The sequence below is a fragment of the Girardinichthys multiradiatus genome, chromosome 4, assembly GCF_021462225.1.
Source record: "Girardinichthys multiradiatus isolate DD_20200921_A chromosome 4, DD_fGirMul_XY1, whole genome shotgun sequence".
NCBI lineage: Eukaryota > Metazoa > Chordata > Actinopteri > Cyprinodontiformes > Goodeidae > Girardinichthys > Girardinichthys multiradiatus.
The window spans coordinates 7,961,076-7,981,893 of NC_061797.1; the positions used below are offsets into that span (position 1 = coordinate 7,961,076).

Genomic DNA, 20,818 nt, shown 5'->3' on the forward strand with positions numbered 1-20,818 from the left:
TTTCACATGGTGCAGCGGCAGTGGACCTATCTAGGGACTTTCTAAAGTAGTATTTCAATATCTCTAATCAAGGGCTAAATAACAACAGCTCACACTATCCACATCTAAATAGAGTCCTTATAAATTGATCACTGCAAGTTTACATTTCAGGTGGCTGAACACCATCTAGCAGCAAATCTTACAAATGATGTTTTTGATCCACGCTACGCTGACAGCAGTCTTCCACATTTAAATACAATGATACGACAGCAATGGTTTCAAAATGATATCTTTTTATCCATCGCTGTTGTGATAAACGCTGGCAGGAAACAGACAGATTAACTGAAAGGGGCCAGTAAAAGCAAATCTATACCAGAAGGCAATGGGAACGGTGAAATCATCTCTGTAAACAAGTGAAGTTTTCAGGTCATGTTTTGTGGGTGAACTGTCAATAAGGAAACACCGTTTAACAGCGGGGAAAAACTTTCAAACTTTGCAAGATGGTTTTCACACGAGCCTCCTGAGAATCAAGCCGCTAATAAGAATGAAGCTAAAATAAATGTTTTTATTTCACTTCTAAAAAACCTAGAATAGTTAGTAAAACTGACATATAATTTCAACTGCGAAATATACAAAGAAACCAGATATAAAACTGACAAATTTGACTATCCTTATGCTTTTAATTTTTTCATATGTTTCAAAGAAAAGGAGAATAAGATGCTTGATTTTTCCTCAGTCACCTCACCTAGGTAACTTAAGAGAGTAAAACTTAGTTTTTCACTGTCCTTTGTTTTATTTATTTACTTATTTTTCACACCGCAGAAACAAGGGTAATCCTAATTCATTTCACTTTTACAGTGAAAAGTACTATTGTAGAAACATCATCTTTCATTACACTATTCTGAAATTGTGCAAGGAATTTTTGAATGGTAAATATCCTTGGTATTTATCTGTGAAAGTTCCAAACTTTTCCTGACTTTGAAGTGAAGTGATTATAATACAGGTTCACATTGTAAACGCTGTGAAATCAACACGCTTGTGGCTAAAATACCAGCTATTAACCCCCAAGCGCAGCAGTCACTGCAAAACACAGACGTTTGTGTCCCCCAAAATCTCTTTGTTACAGTCACACTTGTATATAGACTCTGGAGTAACTCTATACAAGTTATGAAGTATAACCGCTGAATTAAAATGATTGCTTATAGTTTTATAGTTCAAAGTCACAGCTTTTATTTTCAGAACGATAGTCTGTTTTTTCACACTCTGGGCAAGAGATCATTTGGTACTTAACCAGATGGAAGAGTTACCTGCTAAGCGCTGTTTTGGACTCCATACTGGAAACACTCACAATAAGGGCCAGGGTAACAGAAGCCTTCTGGATCTTACAGATGAAACACACTTTTCGATTTTCACTGGCAAACTTAAGATGGATCTGCATATCTGCCTCCTTCAGGAGAATTTCTTTAATATCTGAATAATCGCACCACAATTTGTTACCATTCACTTTCTTGCTCATAATCTTGTAGCACATTCTAGGCTTGTGCAGATGTACAGTATTATCTTGTCTCTGACTCATGGTGCTCTTAGATCTGGCTCATGATGGTGGATCGGTTCAAATTAGAGAAACCGATTCAGTGGACAGTTATGCTTTACACACATGAGTTGAGATCAGGTCTAACTGTATTTGATCGATTCATTTATTGATCTGTGTGTCAAATGGGCACACAGATCAATAACAAAACACGTTTGGCTTTTTTGTAGCAGATGAAAGACTTATTTGACTTAATAACATGCAAATCCACTTTTCTCTTTTTTTCTGAATATACTGGTCCATATTCTCTCTCTACATTTAATTAAAAATAAGAAAACTTACAGACTTTTGTCAGTGAGCAACTTACTTCAACAACAGTTGTCAGATACCATTTTCTGTATTTCTCTGAGCCCCACTATGTATGCAAAGTCATACTGAGCTTGCACAGAAGCAAGGAATTTCAAGGCATCCAACTCCACCCATAGACAGCCTCTTACAAGTGTGAACCCACAGAGTTGGTCCATACTTGGTTTCACAGAACTGTTCTTATGCACATCGTCCGACTCATGCAAAAGAATGATCAAGTATGCAGTACCCCTACTGTTATTCTGCACCACAGACAGTCCATATGAGTACAATAAATAAAGGCGTCACTACGTTCATATACTAACCGAAAACCAGGAGCACTTACTCTCTATGATCTTACCCATAGAAAGTATTTTCAGTTCATCTCACATTTTAAATTGCATCATTTGTAATCTCTTTGTCTACTCCCACACCCACTCTATTGTTCCTCAAGGGCAGCCGGGCATGTATTCAGTGCAAGAATTTCCCCTTTTCTTTCACTTCCCTGCCCTCGCTTGTGAGAACGAGAGGCACCGGAGTGGATGTGCATATGTGAAACTTTGTGCTATCGGCAGACGTCTCACGAAGCATAGACACAGAATTTCTCAGTCTGAACTCTGACATGCACACTCAATGTGAAACTTTAACAGTTCACGTACTCCACTGCACACAACAGAATAGTAGATCAAAGTCTGTATGGATCCTCTTACTACCCACAGGCAAAACACACAGGCACCCCAACCCCCAGATCTCTATGTGATGCTGTGGGCTTTCCAGTAAATTCCCCCCTGATTTGTCATCATATGGGGATCTGACTCACACATCGCTACCATTATCAGAAGTGTTACCGAATGTCACCCTGTGGAAGACCAGCCATAGCAACACTGAATACAAGCGGCAGATGGTGGTGACAAACAGCCGAGGTGATGAGTGAATTTCACTCAAGCGGATGTTTGCGTGGAATTCGAATATCGATATGTCAAAATAAATTAAACTAGCTCATAGTTGTTTATAGGTATACTGATGGTATTGTCAATAAAAAAGTAAAATATATGTCAAAACTGTTGCATCTTGGGATGCACAATATATTGCATATTTATCATTGCTGTAATGTGTCCAATATTAATATCACAAAGGATTGTACGGAATACATTTTTTGTTGGCTATTATATCCCAAGGGTCTTGTGTTTATGACTTGCATGAAATGATTATTTTGAGCCTGCTGGATGATCTTATTTCAGTAGAATCCATCAGCTCAGTTATTGCTAAGCTACAGACACAACACCCTAATGCATTTGTGGTAATTTATGGTGATTTTAACCATGCTTCACTCTCTGCTACACTTCCAACGTTTCAACAGTTTGTCAGCTGCTCTACTAGAGAAAACTAAATGTTGGATTTGTTTTATGCAAATGTCAAGGACTAATGCAAGAGCAAAACCTCCTTTAGGCATATCAGACCACAATCTTGTTTTTCTCAGATCAAAATATAAGCCCCTTGTTCAGAGGCAACCTGTAATAAAGAGGACTGTGAGAAAATGGTCACAGGAAGCTGAAGAAGCTCTGCAAGGTTGCTTTGAGGCTACAGACTGGGATGCACTGTGCCAGCCACATGGAGAGTACATCAATGCCATGACTGAGTGTGTGACCGACTATATAAACTTCTGTGTGGATAACATCATCCCCACCACAACCGTGAGATGCTTCCCCAATAACAAACCCTGGATCACCAGTGACCTGAAGGACCTGCTTAACAAGAAAAAAAGAGCCTTCAGAGAGGGAGACAGAGAATTATTGAGGATTATACAGAAGCAACTTAAAGTCAAGATGAGAGACCGCAAGGAGGTGTACAAGAAGAAGCTGGAGAGCAAGCTCCAGCAAAACAATATCAGAGATGTGTGGTCAGGGATGAAGAAGATCACAGGCTTCAAGCAGAAGGACAATCGGACCCATGTATGTCTTGACAGAGCCAATGAACTGAACACATTCTTCAATAGGTTCAGTTCAGAAGCAAGCTTCGCATCCTGCTCTCCTGCTCACATCCAAACAGACATTCCACCCTCCTTTGACCCACAGCTTTCCTGTCACACCTCAAATGTTTTATCTTCCACCTCAGCCATGGACCCTTCTGCTTCTATGTGTTTGCCTTCAACCAAATAAGAAGATGCTGATGCTCCCTTTGCCTCCCTCTTCCACCTGTGTGTCTCAAGAAGTCAAGTGAAGATGCAACTGGAGAGACTGATCCAGAGTAAGGCTGCAGGTCCAGATGGTGTCTCCCCTAGAGTCCTGAAGGCCTGTGCAGAGCAGCTCTTTGGGATTCTGCAGCACCTCTTCAACCTTAGCCTGGCCCAGAAAAAAGGTTCCAGTGTTGTGGAAGACCTCCTGATGGCCCACCTGAGTAAGCAAACAATAAACTATCAGGACCCCCTTCAGTTTGCCTATTGCTGTGGAGTTGGAGTTCAAGATGCCATCGTAGACCTGCTTCAACAAACCCACTGTCATCTGGACAAAGCCAGCAGCACTGTGAGGATCATGTTCTTTGATTTATCCAGTGCATTTAACACAGTTCAACCTGATTTGCTTTGTCAGAAACTCCAGAAGACTCAGGTGGAGGCCTCAACAATCTCCTGGATCAAAGACTACCTGACAAACAGACCACAGTTTGTGAGACTGAAGGGTTGTGAGTCTAACCAGGTAGTCAGCAGCACAGGAGCACCATGGGGGACGGTACTCTCACCATTCCTTTTAATTCTGTACACCCCAGACTTCCTGTATCAGACAGACTCTTGTCATCTGCAGAAATACTCGGATGATTCTGCAGTCGTGGGGTGGATCAGAGATGGACAAGAAGCTGAGTACAGGAAGGTGGTGGACCGCTTTGTGGCATGGTGTGGAAACAATCATCTCATTTTGAACGTGACTAAAACAAAGGAGATGATTGTAGATTTTAAGAGAAGTATCCTCTTCATGAAACTGTTGTACAATACCAGGGTGTCTTCAGTCAGAGGCTTCTTCAGATCTGCTCTAAGACATATCACTACAAGAGATCCTTCCTGCCCACAGCCATCAGCATCTACAACAGCTCTTTGAAGAAACCTACATAATGAGCTACAACAACATTTAATTTCCCTTTGGGATTAATAAAGTATTTTCGAATTGAATTGTATTCAGTCTGCATTTTAAAACAAAGCAAACATGTCATATGATCATGGTTATAAAAGCTTTTAAAGTTTCAAAGACTAAAGTGGTCTTAAGTCTGAAGGTAGTTGAAGTTAGGGAACAATAAATGAGGAGTTTGTGGCGTTTCACAGCAGCATAATCATGATGTATGTTGAGTCTGTGAAGACACAACACCCAGGGGCTCCTTCTGAGACGACAAAAAACACAAAGCCACCATGTTTTAAGGTGGTGAATGCACTCTATGAAGTAAGGCATATCTGTCTGCTTTATCCTCTAAATGAGTGCTGATAACGTCTGCTTACCGCGGTACCCGTGCGTGTTGCCCTGCAAACTGTGCAGCAGGCCAACTGAATGTTTCCTTCATCCTGTTCTATTCACATTTATTTCTCTAGATAATGTCAATATCTGTATAGATCCGATTTAAACCAGATAAACTAACGAACACAAGTACCGTAAATAAATTAATACAAGTCATTTGTGAGATTCATGGAAATGTTACCGTTTCCATCATTACATTTTAAATAGATGGACACAAACACTTCTTCTTTTGGACTTGATTGAACTGATTATATCTGTTTTTTTCCCAGTACCATTTCACAATAGTTGACATTCTAAATATTCAGTCATATTTTTTTCTTGTAAATAAATAAATGAATAAAAAGGTCTTCATTTGATTAATTTTCATCATGCTGAAGGTGGTACATAAACTGTAAAGACCAAGCTGTTGTTTACATTTTATTTTTGGTACATAATAAATACAAAGTTTATTGTAAGAAATTAAATTTAATATTTATGCTTTCTTAGAGGAAAATGTATAGTTTAGATTATTCGATGAATTGAAAGGTTAGCTTCATAGAAAAAAATTAATAATTTATGGCTTTATGTCTTTTCTCATTTACAGTCGCTGACATCAAGAGAGATCTCAGCAGTTTGAGGGAACAGTGAGCAGAGGACCAAGGTCTTCAAGAACTGTTGGATGCTTTACCAGCTTCGTGCTGTATACCTCAATAGCTTTGCCTAGCAACTAACAAAAGATTTGTTGTTAGTACAGTTTTTAGATTTTATTGTTTTATCATCAACACTGTAGTAAAACAAACGTCTAACTATTCTATCAGATCCTAAGAGTACCACCTCCAATGGTCGACTGGGAACAGGAAGTCAGGTTTCCAGTCTATCAAGGACAAAGCAAAAAAGATAAAAGTGATTTAGAATTAGAATGTTAAACAAAATTGCCTCACTCTTGTCTTAATTATTTGGATGATGTTATATCCTCTTTTAGAGGCTCGGAGATCAAACCACCTATCGCATCTTGTGACACCCATTCTTTTTTCTTTAAACCGTGTCCTGTCCAGCAGAGTAGTGCTCAGAATTGTTGTCTGAGTGCCAAGAAGAAGCCCAACAGATTTACTTTCACAAGTGGAACATTACAGCTAATGCTTTAAAGTTCTGCTTGATATATATAAAATAAACTTTATTAGAAACTGCTTTGGGATTGTTTCAATTAGGAGCCAAAATGAAAAGGAAAAAATAAGAAGCACAAAAGAGAGAGAGGTGGGGCAAAAACAAAAAAGGGAGAGAAGGAGAAAAGAATGGATGTGAGAAAGAAGGATGAAGGGATTACAAGAAAAATGCAGCTCAATATAGAACAGTTGTGTATCGGTTAACACCTGAATCTAAACACCTCTGGGTCTGAGTGTGTATACAAGGTTTCTCCATGAAAATATGCAATAGTGAGTATGAGGAGCCACAGACCTGCCCCCCTGGTACGAAGGAGATCCGAGCCATAAACATCCAAAGGCCCCCCAGAGCACTGGAACCCCAGGAGAACCATGGCCGGGACTACCGCAACCCCCAAGAGAAGAGCAGGGGAGAGTCCTGGGGGAACCACATACCAAAGCACCCAGCCTTGGACACCGAGAACCACAACTACACCTGCGGGCAGAGACACCAACCACCGGCAGGTAATGTTGCGGGGAGCTTAAACTGATCCAGGATTGTGATATCAATTCAACAGGATGGACTTGCATAAGAAAACATTGTGAATCCTTGGTCAGCAATGCCTCTCCACAATCCCGTGTTCAGTCTCTCTAGTGACCACCTAATGTACTGACCGGTGGGTAGTGAAAGTCCTCACTGTTTCCATTATTTCTTCAGGTTTTAGCTGAGCTATGCCCCACAACATCATGATGAATGTTTCACAGCCAAACCACTGCATGTCATCTCAATCTCCAATGAATCCGGCATGTATGTTTTTGCACTATGGGAGGAAATGAAAGTACCTGAAGGAAACCCATTCTTCCACAATGAGAACATATGAACCCAACACTGAAAAGCCGTATGCTTAGATTTGAAACCTGGATGTTCTTGCTGTGAGATAATCATCCTAACCATCCCCTACTCTGCCCGAAATTAACATGCACATTTTTAACCAGGTACTAGGTCATGTTCTGAAGTTCCCTGTGATTCTAGCCCTACAGTATAGATGTTTTTGTGTTGCCATGTGTTAATTATGTTGTATTAAAACAGCTGCTACGAATATTAAACTGACTAAAGTCTCGGATGAGGACCCCAATCAGTAAAAGTCAGGAAAATAAATGGCTTCACTGGGTATCTGGCACGATACTCCCCAAATCCCATGACGTTCCTGTGGAATCGTGATCAACTTATTCAAAATTATTTTTAGAAGCATGACACGCAGTCACGCTGTAACATTTTTACTGTCGAAGCTTGAATTTATTCAAACTCAACTCTTAAGAAATGTTCCAAACTTGACAAAAACACAACCACAATAGCCATTAAGCAGAAGTGATCATGCTTGCAAAAAGCCAAGTTACCAGGAAGTATGCACCAGTCATGTGTTGCCTATGATAAAAAATACCAAAGTCAATACATATAGCTATGCAACCCCAACCTCCCATAAAACTAGGCCCTGTTTTTAGCAGTGTCTCGAAAATACCACTTCCTGTCAGTCTCAGCAGTCTGTGACAGCCTTGCAGACTCCTTACCTAAAGAACATTCTGAAAAGTTTCCATCAGCCTATCTCACACATCAGATTTTGGGTTCAGCTGATGGCGATGATAAAGCAGAACAAAAAAAAAAACAGAAACATAATGTACAGTAGAGGTCGACAAAATGAAAATGATCACTCAACAAAGTTTTTATAGTAAGATCATGACCTTTATTTCCTTATATAAAATATAAACTCTTAACAAGACTTAAACAGGAGCACTTCTAGCCATGAATGAAGTAAACTGGGTTGCAAACTGTTTGGTCAAACTCTAAACAGCCTATTTTCATTTTAATTCAACCTGGACAGACTCACATAACGGAGAAACAACAAGAAGACGGTTAAATAATTTATTAATGAAAGATTATTTCTTTGGCGCTCAGAGCCCTGAGGAAGACGTAAACACTGAGGATGAAGTAGGTTTGAATAAACATCTTAGGATTATGATTAGGTACGTCTTCCCCCCTGGGATCCAATCCTGGTGGTGGCGTGGGCCTTGGTATGGAAGGAGTTGGGAGCTTATGGTGGAGAAGGGGTGGAGGAGGGTCGAAGCTCAGCAGAAGAGCGGTGTTTTCCATGCAGAGGGTTTTTAAAAGTAATGCCCTGGGAGATGATTGGCTGAGGAGGAGTGATTGGAGCAGCCAGTGAGGAGTGATTGGACGTGGCGGGTTGATGAGTCTTCCATGTTGAATTTTCGTTTAAACTCCATAACATCACTGAGGTAAGGTTCACACTTGCTACCAAATAATAAAGTAACAGTAGAAAAATTGTTGTGTGATTATTGTTTGTTAACTTCAGAATCAATGTTACATTACTCATCATTATTGGTAGCAAGAGTAGTTTAGTATTTCTCATAATTGTATGACCCTCCCACCAACACATTCAGAATGTATTTGTACAATTTGTATTAAATGATATATCTCAGCCTACATCCTGAACAATGTGTTTTATGAGCACTGTATCACTGTAAAAAGCCAAAGTACAACTACATATAACACTTGGTGCTTTATGGATGTCGAAATATCTCTGCCGTACTTTCACTGCCTTCTGATCACGTCTGCTGTGAACATATGAGACGATACGTTTGATGGACAATCAAAAAATAACTGTGTGATTGAACATAGTTAAAATGGAATTTTTTTTGCAAATAACTACAGTTGCTATACTATTATCAGGGTAATCATTAAATCCAAGCTACATAAGTTTATCAAGTTGAAAGAAAAGGAGAAAAATCAAACTGATGCATCTCTCTGCTTTGACACCTCATCACTATTCTCTAATCCTTCACAACCCAAGATTCTCATATTGCCCGGCCCTGACTTCCAGTAGATAAAGTCTGTCTGCATTACTGTCCTGCAGCAGTTTTCCAGTTTACGTTTCCCCCTTTTCCTCCACGAGCAGCATGGTGGAGCAGGGAAGAATGTGCGGGGAAGAAGAATCTGAGGAACAAAAGCTGCTCTTTGTTGTCAGGCATTAGAGCTGAAGTGACAAGCGAGCGTGAATAAGGGTCAAAGATCACTGGCTTATTCAGAGCTTGTTTAAAAGACACACACACACACACACACGCACACACACACACACACACACACACACACACACATACCACAATCAAATGCATGCAGAATCCTCAAACACTGCACTAGGCATCCATAAAGAAAGGTGGAGACATTTTGTTGAATTTGTTACATTTAAACATTCATCTTTATTGTAGTGTTTTTCTCTTGTTGAAACCATGCTTAGAGTAAAGGCCCAATCAAATTCTAGAGTATTTTGTAGAGTGGAGCAGCAAAAAGTTACAGGGGAGGATATTTGCCAGAAAATATTCTCTCCTCACATTCGCTCATTTAGCTAGAGGCACCACTAAGAGAGGAGTGCTGTTGACTTGTGCGTGCACGGTTATCAGATAAGTTCAAGTTTCTTCTCGGTTGCTGCTTGCTGTGGCTGGTAGACTGTAGTGTGTAAAAACAAAAATAAAAGTCATTTAGTTTGTACAGAAATTTTTTGAAAGCCAGAATTTTACAGATAAAAGTGGAAATTTAAACAACTGTTTTCCCACAATCTCTTCCCCTGCACAGCACAACAACTCTGTTTTAGAGTGCTGAAGCCAATGTTGCTGATGTTGCCAATGTGGAATGTTCCCAAGACTAGATTTGTGTTGCATTCTTTGTGAAAGCACCATAGTGATGCACTGTGCATGCCTTATACGTGTTCCTGCACTCCTATCTGTTTCTTTGCAGAGGAAATTGTAGGAGCAGGTGGAATGCTGCAGATAAGTCCTTTTATAGCCAAATATAAATCAATACCTACATCGCTGACAGACAGCAGCCAGCGGATTACTATGCCCCAATCACTCCCAGTCGGTGTGGATTGCAGGGTTTGTAATTTGCTATCAAGGACATTCATTTCCTTATTATAAAAAATTAAGTCAGCAGAAAGGAGAAGGGCTTTTCTTCTATGAGTCACTCATAAGCTGCAATATTTGCATTTCAAACATTTGTTGACTTTCAGTTTCAAGCAAAATCTCTGATCTGCATGTGCCAGTTTAAGGAGCCTTTAAACGGGGGTATTGCTCTAGTTTTACGCTCTTCAATTTCACACCTCTTTTGTTGTTCCTGTGAGTGAAGTACTTTGATTCTACATCATGGCACAGGCAGCAACCACATCCTCCAGCTGGATGTAAAGAGAAGGTTAGTACGGTAAAAGCCTAGCTCCCTGCCTTTAAAAGCCTATTTCACACATTTTCTGTGCACAAATGTTTTGAGGTGTACTTGTACTTGTGTTTCTCCACAAGCTTTTCTTTTTTGACAAGAGATGCTCCAATCTGAAAAACTAGTCCATGCATTTGTTACTTCAAGGCTGGACTATTGTAATTCTTTACAATCAGGATGTCCACAAAATGCAGTTAAAAACATTCAGCTGATTCAAAATGCTGCAGCAAGAGTTCTGATGAAAATTAAAAAGAGAGATCATATTTCTCCTATTTTAGCTTTTCTTATTTGGCTCCCTGTTAAATCCAGAATATAATTTAAAATTCTCCTCCTCACATAATGATCTAGCTCCATCATACATCAGAGATCTGATTGTTCCATATGTTCCTAACAGAGCACTTCGTTCTCAGACTGCAGGTTTACTGGTGGTTCCTAGAGTCTCTAGAAGTAGAATGGGAGGCAGATCCTTTAGTTATCAGGCTCATCTCCTGTGGAACCAGCTCCCAGTTTTAGTCCGTGAGGCAGACACCCTGTCTACTTTTAAGGCTAGGCTTAAAACTTTCCTTTTTAATAAAGCTTATAGTTAGAGTGGCTTAGATTATCCTGAAACTATCTCTGTAGTTATGCTGCTATAGGCTTAGGCTGCTGGAGGACATAATGACCACTTTCACCCTCTTCGCTACATTCTCACACTACTCTCCAATTTTGCATTATTTGCTGTTATTTCAGTTTTTAACTTTATGTTCTCTCTCTTTTCTCTTCCTAGAAGCTACACCTGGCCTGACTCTGTGTCTACCTGTGACACCTTTCTGGAGAGGGGAATCGTCCGAGCTTCTGCTGGCAACAACTTAATGCTCACCCTCTACCGATGATCCACATAGCTCTGTCTTTCAGTGTTTAACCCTTTCTCTCTCCTAGACATGGCAATTGACTGAGCTTTTACTGTAACTAATTATATGTGCTCTCTTTCAGACTCTAACCTTGAAAACTGGCTCAGAGTTTATCTGTTCTTTCTTTCTAGATGAAACGACTAAAAGAGCTACATCCATTAACATTTACTTTTCCTTCCCATAGAAAGTACTCCTGGATCAGTGCTTCTTTGTTCTCTTTGTGTCTCTGCTCTGTTCTCTCAAACCCCCAGTCGGTCGTGGCAGATGGCCGCTCACACTGAGCCTGGTTCTGCTGGAGGTTTCTTCCTGTTAAAAGGGAGTTTTTCCTCTCCGCTGTCGCTACATGCATGCTCAGTATGAGGGATTGCTGCAAAGTCAACGCCAGTGACTGTCCACTGTCTCTACATGCTCATCCGGGAGGAGGGAATGCTGCAAGTCACTGACTGGATGCAATCTGCTGAGTTTCCTTGGATAGAAAACTTTTTTGATCCAATTTGAATAAATAACTGAATCTGACTGCACTGTTCAATGGTTACGATTAATTGGAATGTATGTACCTGACTTTTGTGAAGTGCCTTGAGACAACATGTGTTGTGAATTGGTGCTATATAAATAAACTGAATTGAATTGAATCAGTCAGACAAGGATCGGGACGACCAAATAAAAACAAATGCAGCAGGTATTCTTACTGCCGCTAAAACTTTAGACTCAAAAGTACACAAGAAATACCACCTACATATAGAAGTTTTCAATTCTTATTGTGCAGAATATAACAGCTGATTTTTTCCCGGTTCTTCTCTATAAGTATAATAGTAGCTGGTTGATTAGTTGGGCTATCGGCTAAGGTAGCCAGCCTGCTGATTAACATTCATGCTGTTCTAGAGCAGCGTGACCCTTATGGGAGTCCTGGATGGTGCTCGTCTGTTTTCCACACCATGACTGTCCAGAAGTGCAATAGCCTTCAGCCAGTTAGCTGACGTCAATGTTCAGCAAGGGGTGAGGGAAGTACAGAGCTACGTCTGTGCTCCCTCACCCCGGCACTTTTTCTGTCAGCCTATTTAAAGGACTTTTAAAAGTAAGAACTGTAAAAAGGAAAAAAAAATGAGCAGTTAATTACAGCAAATATCTGGAAGTGCACCGTTATATTCAGGATGCACCTTTTCATAATTATGGCTTACGGCACTTGCCTAATGTTATCAAGGTATACTCTGTGTTTTTTAAAAATATATGCAAACGTTTTTCATCACATCACTGCCCCTGCCCCACCTGCTGCTGCACACAGCTGGCCAGCTGACTGAAAGGCGACTACAGTTTTGGACAGAAATGGTATAGAAACAAACAAACAAAAAAAAAAACACAAGGCATGTCCCTTATTGAGGTATTAATGTTATGAAGTGGCTGACTGAAGACCAGCAACGTCGACAAATAGCCCCACTAATTACTCAGCTAATACCTGCTTGTTATACTACTGGTACTCTAAAAAGAACAGAACACCAAAATGAGATTGTAACAATAACATCCTGTACAATAAGTGCCTACAAACCATTACAGCGTTGTTTTATTCTTAAATGTTATAGATGATCAAGTTATAGTATTTCAACAGCATGAGGAAATAATTGGTTTTTATTTTATTTTAAATAAAAGCTGACGTAGATTAACTTTTTAGGCAGTATAATTAAAATGCGTTTTCCCAAAGAAAGTCGCTCTCCTTATCTTTAAGTAATAAATGAGAAACAATACATTTAAACTCAAATTTAATAAGGATATTATAACAACTAAAGTTGTAACTATGACGCCGTTACGAATACGGTTTTCCAGCTAGAAGGCTATGTTTGAATAGTGTGCAGGCTCACCTTTAAGAGACCTTGTTTCTTTGTGCTTCGCCTGAACGTCGGAAGGTCAGAGCCTCCAGGTAAAACTTCCAGCCGCTGTTCCGGAACACACACGGAGCAGCGACAACTTCTTCTGATCAGGACCCAAATTCACTCATTCAAACGGGGGGGGGGGGGGAGCGTAATTTTGTTGTCACCTGCTCATTACACCAGTAGTAAAAATTATGGAGTTTCTAAAAAATTCAAAAGAATTAAAAAGTTAAAAAAAATCTCGGGAAAAGAGCGCGTGTGTAAAGCGTTTTATTGACGACGTCGCGAGGACCACTGCGTCTGAGAACAGAGACGGCCAAAGCGGCAGAAAAGGAGGAGTCAAGGCACGTTCTATGAGGATGATCTACTGTCCTCAGGACCTTCAAAATAAAAGTTCCGCGTCACAGGATTCCGTGTCAGGGTTCTGGAACCTGGCGCTTTGGTCCTTCCGCGATCGCTTTTAATAACTTTGGTTAAAAAATGATGAAGAAACAATAAATGTTTTTAAATGCAGGTTTTAGCAGTTTATTTCATGGAATAATTACATAAAATTTCTAACAGAAAGACACTAAAATCACCAGTAATACATCTGTTTTTCTTGCCATTAGGTTGGAAACTCTGTGCTTTTTTAACATCATTTCCCACAAGTATTAACATCTCATAATAGAAGAAAATGTATCCATACTGTTTGCAAAAGTTTATTTTTTTTATTTTAAAACCTAAAAATTGAAATGAAATGACGGTTCTTTAAAAATAACAACAAAATTCCCGTTGTAGATACTTACCAATAAATTATAAGTGGTCTTTTCTCGAAGGGTCAAGTAGCATTTATGGCTCTAAATGAGTTTGCTTTGCCTTTCAAAGTTGTTTGCCTGGAACCTGTCTAGTAAACTTAAAATAAATTGATAAACTCATTGTACACAGTACAGTGTACTTTTAAGGGACTGATATTACATCTATAACATGCAATTAATTCAAATAAAATCAGGTGATGTGAAAATTTTCCATAATGTGCTTTAAATGTCTATTATGTCCATAACTAAAAATAAGGAAACAGCCCCCATTGTCTATGTTGTTATCCCATAAATAGTTTTAAAATGCATCTATTTATCAACCTTTCACATTCATGGTTTTATAGCTTCTCTTCTCTTTTGTTTTGTTTTTGTGTTATCATGTTGAAGACAAAAGGACAACTGCCATTTTTTTGGTGAGGGGGGGGGAGGGGGCGGATTTATTGGGTTCTTTATTTCTGCATAGAATAAATGATGCCACATTTGACTTTTTTCCCTTGTTTTTATCCTTGCTTTTTGCTTTTTCATTCAATTAGCCTGGTTTCAATTTTGTTTCTGTATTATTTCTCCTTGACTTATTTTGGTAAGGACATCACTTATTTCCGGTTACAGCTTGCCTGTCAGGTGAAATCCATACAGAGTCATGACTGGATGTGTGGGCAGAAGAGTGGGGCTGGTTGTTAACAGGCTAGAGTGCAATGAGTCAGATACCTTTCTCAGGCGACTAATACATGCAGCAGAAAACGCACCTGGGCTTTTACTTCCCATTTCATTTTGAAATTATCCCATCATGTCTAAGGCCCTTTATTACATTAGGTTGTGTTATCACACCTTCTAATCTGTCTAAGTGGATTTCTATAGATTTTAAATCACTCTTTGTCAAATGGCATCTTCTCCTCTCCAGCACAAGTTGGAGGTCAAATAGGGATACTGCTAATAGGAATTGCCAAGTGGTGTTCAAATAGTCCTTTGGGGGTCTCCTAAGAGATACGCCAGCTCTCTGTGGGAAAATGAATACATGTTATGCTTACAGATAGCAGGGGATATAAAGGCACAAAAGTGGTGAAGCTGCATGATATCAATCTGTGCAAAATTGTGTGTGTGTGCAAATTTATATAATGCTGCATGTAACATCATAATGAAACAATTTTGACATATGTTAAAGACTACTATTGTATGTTTAAATAAAAGAAGAAAGGGAGGAGGACTCCAAAGATATAGTGAAGGAGGACATGGGGATAGTTGATGTAACAGTAGTGGATGCAGGTGAGTAGCTGAAAGAAGATTTTATTTTCTCTTATTTCAATATGCTATGTGTTCTATAGATTACATGATATTATTACCAAAAAAAAAAAAAAAAAAAAGAAAAAGACAAGAAAATACTTCTTTAGCAACTTTTATTCCAAGCTGGATTTGCATTCAAAAACAGTGCTTTTGATCTGCCTGCACCTTAATGGCTAAACCAGCAGCAATACTGTCCGATGGCATCTTTGTTACCCTAAATCCCAAAACACATGTGAAACTACATAATCCTAAAATAAAACCCTTAATGCAAATTTCTTCTTAGATTGCTAATTTGTTTCATTGGAATTAACTACTAACCAAAGGGAACAAAAAATAAGAGGGAAAAGAGTGAGAGGAAAGGAGAGGAGAGGAGAGAAAGAAGGAAGTATCTCTCTTCAGCACCTGGCTGCTCTTCTGTTATGCTGTTCAACAGTCAACATGAGTGGTTTATTGTCTGCAAGGAAATGTGTGGCTCTGTGTGTTTGTGGGTGGGGGGTTGTCTGCAGCGCAGGCCGTGTTGGTTCAATTGCAAAGGGTAATAAAGATCCAACTGCCGGTGTGATGACAGGTGTGCGGAGTCACACTCACAAAAACACACAAACACGAAATGGCCATTTAGCATATTACATGAAAAAACCAGTTTCAGATTGTCCTCTAATTAGTAAACAGAGTTCAGGTCTTGGGGGTTTTATAGAGAACAAGGCCATTGGTAACTCTGGAGGAGTGCAGCTCAGATTGTAAAAATCCACTGGCAGTAAAAGTATTAGTCTTGCCCTAATGGAAGAATAGCAAAAAGAAAGCCATCATTGAAAGACAGCCATACGATGTTTGTCCACAAGCCATAAAGGGACACAGCAAACAAGGGGGAGAAGGTGGTCAGGTCTCTTTGGCCTATATGCAAAATTCTTTATATGAATGAAAGTCAACATTGCACAATACCCTAAACACGCTATCCCTGCCATAACATGGTAAAGGAAAGATAGTGGTGGCAGTAATGTGCTGTGGGTGGTTCTTTTTTTCAGCAGGCAGAGGTTAGGTGATCAGCGTAGCTGGGAAGACATTTACTAAGCTTTTGAGACTGGGGCTACTCTAAAAATACAGCCAGAGCTGCAATGGGATGTTTTAGATAAAAATATATTTATGTGTTAGATTGGCCCAGTCAAAGTACAAACCTAGATAAAATTGAAAATCTTTGACAAGACTTGAAACTTGATGTTAACAGACAGCTTATATTTAATTTGATTCTCTCCTCTATATGTTTAAAGCTGGTTGGGAAACTTTCAGGTTGAACTGCAGTAAAACATGGTTCTTCAACATATTATTGACTTTTACATATGAATATAACATTTTTCATTTACAAAATTAAAAAGAGAATTTAAACCACGTATCATTTTCCTTTCACTTGACTATAAAAGTATGTCCCACATTGTGTTGTTCTGTCACGTAAATTCAAATACAAAACACTGAAGTTTGCAATTATAATGTGACAACGTCCAGGGAGTATGAATACCCCTTGCAGAGAAAAGTTAATATGAGAAACAGAACCTATAGGTGTCAGCTAAAGGACTCTTAAGCAATCAGTTTCAACATGTTTGTTATCTTATCATCAAGCTCAATGAGAGACCTGAAAACGCTTTATAATTTCTTCTTAATGGATGAGCTATTTGAGGCTTGCTATTGACAGGGAAAGGCCCAGGGCAGAGAATGTTTGCTCATGTTTGTCAGCAGCAAATAATATCCCATTCTCCGGTCAAAATCTCCAAATATGGTCAAAAGAGTCCTGGAAGTCTGAACTCTGAACAAAACACTAAAATTCAGTCAATATCTTATATGTAATAGATGCACATTATAAGATCCCATCTGTTTTTAGTAAAATATGGTATACCCTATATGTCACTAGTTAATGTAACAAAGAATTCTAACACTGCTATATCCTAAATATATGTATGTGTCATGATTCACACCTATTTGTGTTTCTGCTGGTTGCACTCACCTGGTTTTCATGTAGTTCTTTTCACTCTAGTTCTATTTAAGCTCCTGTTTTCTGTCTCTTCATAGCCGGGTCATCTGCTGTCCGGCTGTTGTTTTGTCCCAGATTCCTGTGTTTCCTCCGTGTTTGTAAGTTTATAATCCTTTTATAGTAAAATATAATCATCCACCATATGCCTGCTGATGTCCTGTTGCCACTTTAGTCCTCTTCAAACCCAAAATATGACAGTATGTATCTGATACTAACTGCACCATCCCATATACCTCCGGTTTACAGTGCTATGATGTTTTCCCACTGGCTGTTGTCTCACAGGAGGCAGTTTCTTCTTAAAATTAGCAGCAATAGTATTTGGACCTTTTGGGTTCTCTAAGCAGGATGCAGTGGTTCAAATCACTCTACAACAATGTCATAAAAGCAAAAGGCTGGTTTTAAAACAGCCCTACATCTGTCACATGGTTCAATTCAAGTAGGTGTCACACTATTTTATTGCGACTGCACACTGTTATCGCATAACTTTGCTTTTAACTTCTCATATTTTGTCATATACTGATACCTAACCTTTGGATGCATTGCATTCATACATAGCTGAGGGTTAGGGTTTGCAGTACATTCTAGATTTTTGCAATGTTTTTGAACCAACAGACGTGCGATAAGTTTATTCCCATAGGAAAAAAAAAAAAGAAACAGCGATGAGAAGTTTCATTTGTAGCTAAATACACCATCTGAAAACTGAATAGTTTAACCAACAGGGAAGCACCTGTTTTTTTGAAGAGGGTGTAGTGTCAAAGAAGGGGGAAGCCCTTACATCTACAAAAGAGGAAGTACAGTTTACTAGATTCCACCCTCATGCCCTCTAACTAAGAATAAGGACATTCATGTTGAACTACAGTTTAACCAGTTTATTGTACATGAGGTTAGAGCATCTAATTCAATTTCAAATCTACAAGCAGCACCCAGGTTGAAAAGGCAGTAAAAATGTGGTATTTGAAAACTACTTGTTAAATTTTAATCAAACCTACATTTTGCACATCGTTTATACCGGCTAAATGTAAATATTTAGTCTTGAAAATTACAAAAACCTATTAAACTATTCATAAACTATAATGGATAACAAAATACCCTTTGATCAATACAAACTATTTCAAGAAAGATTTAGAAATGTTCTTAAATGCCATTTGAGGCATTCGTTTTATAAACATTAGTTTACTTTAAACATGATTAAAAGGAACAATTAAAGAATCTAGAGAGTGATACGAGTAATAATTCAAATAACGATTTGTTGTTCCATTTCCATGTCAGTCCTACTCCAAGTTTTCAAGCAGAGACAAATCTTGACTGTAGGCTTGTCAAGCACTCACATGATAATATGGATGTCAGAAAATGTATGAAGCATGAAGGATGGTAAGGTATTTGAATGGCCTTAGAAAAAGATAAGGAAACGTCCTTGCACTGGTACCCTGGACCTTTATTACAAAGGTTGGAAATTAATACTATTTAAAGGAAAATAATTGTTTTCATATCAGGCTGATTTATGCTGCTTACATTTCCAACCCTGATTTCATTTTTCTATTATTAATCCCAATCATCAGTCGCTCTAAGAAGACCTGCATGAATGTCACAGTAAAAGATGTGTCCACGGTGGAATTTAGAGTATCACTCAGGCAATTAATTTTATGAATTGTAGTCCGATGTTTCTCTAATTAAAGAGAATTCTTAAATAAGCACCGAAACACATTTTTTTAAAAGTATTTTAGAATGTGTGCTCAGTTCTGATTGTACCTGCCGTTTAAATATTTTCAGCTATTTTTAAGGCATTTAGCAAAACATTTGAGCTTAAATCAGATGAAATCTTTCCTGTTTTAGGTCAGTTAGGAATACCACAATTATTTATATTTGCTAAATATACTGTACAGTAAGAGAGAACAAATTATTTTATTTGTTATCTCTTTTCAAATTTAAAAGTTCACATTCAGATTACTATGTCTTGAAACACTCCATGTGATGTCATCACAAGGAATCAGGCAATCTATTAAGATTTTGCCTGTTCTCCGTTACCATTTCCAGATATGAGATAGACTGAAAGGGCACTCAGAGACGAAGAAGCCATTACTGAAAAAGCAACATAAAAAGTCATATCACAACACTCAGAGGCAAAGACAAGCCTATTTTAGGAGACATGTCCTGTGGTCTATAATGAAAGTGTTTGGCTTTAATGACCATGATTAAATTCAGAGAGAAAACAGAATCCTGTCGGGTGAGTGTTTGCTGCAGGAGAGACTGGTGCACTTCAACTAATGAACTAATAGTAATGAAGAAATACTGAAGCAGCATCTTAAGACAACTGCCAAGAAGCTAATACATGTGTTCAAATGGACAACGACCACAAGAATACCGTCAAATTAGGTATAAAATGTTTAAGAACAATAAAGGGAATGTGTAGCCATCACAAAGTGTTGATCATGTAGAAAATAGGTGGCAAAGGTGTCATGCAAAAATGACTCAGTTAGATCAGCTGGTAACAGGAAATAGATTTAAACACCACACATCAAGCTGCAACACAAGAATCAAGAAACTACGAATGAAAGTCATCTAAAAGTAATTGAGTCATATAAGTTTGATGCGTTTCCCAAAATAAAACTGGTCCGAATGTATACAGAAAATCTTTTACGTTTTTGCTTAATTTCAGGTAAAAGTCATGAGGGTTGAACCTAAGATCCCTGGAGACTGAATGAAAGGAACTGTATTTCTACTGCTGGAACCTCTTCACATTTTGTCACATTACAACCACAAACATCAATGTTTTTACTGGGATTTTGGGGATTTATTGGGATTTCTTTTAGTAATACATAAACATGAAGCACTGCATTAAGAGGAACGAAAATGACACTTGAGTTTAAGATGATTCCTTCTTGGCATGAATTTGTATTTAGCGCTCAATTAGATCTGTGCATCTCTACAAGCTTTGCACATATATCTCCATATTTGCCCTGTATTTATCTCCGTACATCTTTACGTCCATCTAAACTCTAACCAGCATCCCCTCAGCTTGATGCTGTCGCAGTCATGTTCCACTATTTTACGTTCAAGGTCATGTGTAGTGTTACTTTACACTCACACATTGCATGTATGAGGGACAAAAAGTGCAATTTTGTTTTCACAAGACCGGAGCAGCTTCTACCTTCATTGTGTGGCTTATGACAAACAGAAAGTGGAACTTCTCATGGCTCTCTTTCTGCTTTTGTTTTTGCAGGC

The 20,818-nt window shown here is 38.7% G+C and overlaps 1 protein-coding gene across 1 annotated transcript in view; it reads right to left on the reverse strand.

Moving 5' to 3' along the window:
• LOC124867421 (adhesion G-protein coupled receptor G5-like) overlaps nt 1–13,805 on the reverse strand; it is a 36,712-nt gene extending 22,907 nt beyond the window's left edge. The window contains exon 1 of the mRNA XM_047363854.1: nt 13,493–13,805. The gene's annotated coding sequence lies outside the window, so the exon portion shown is untranslated. The remainder of the gene's footprint in view (nt 1–13,492) is intronic.
• Nucleotides 13,806–20,818: the final 7,013 nt, after the last annotated feature.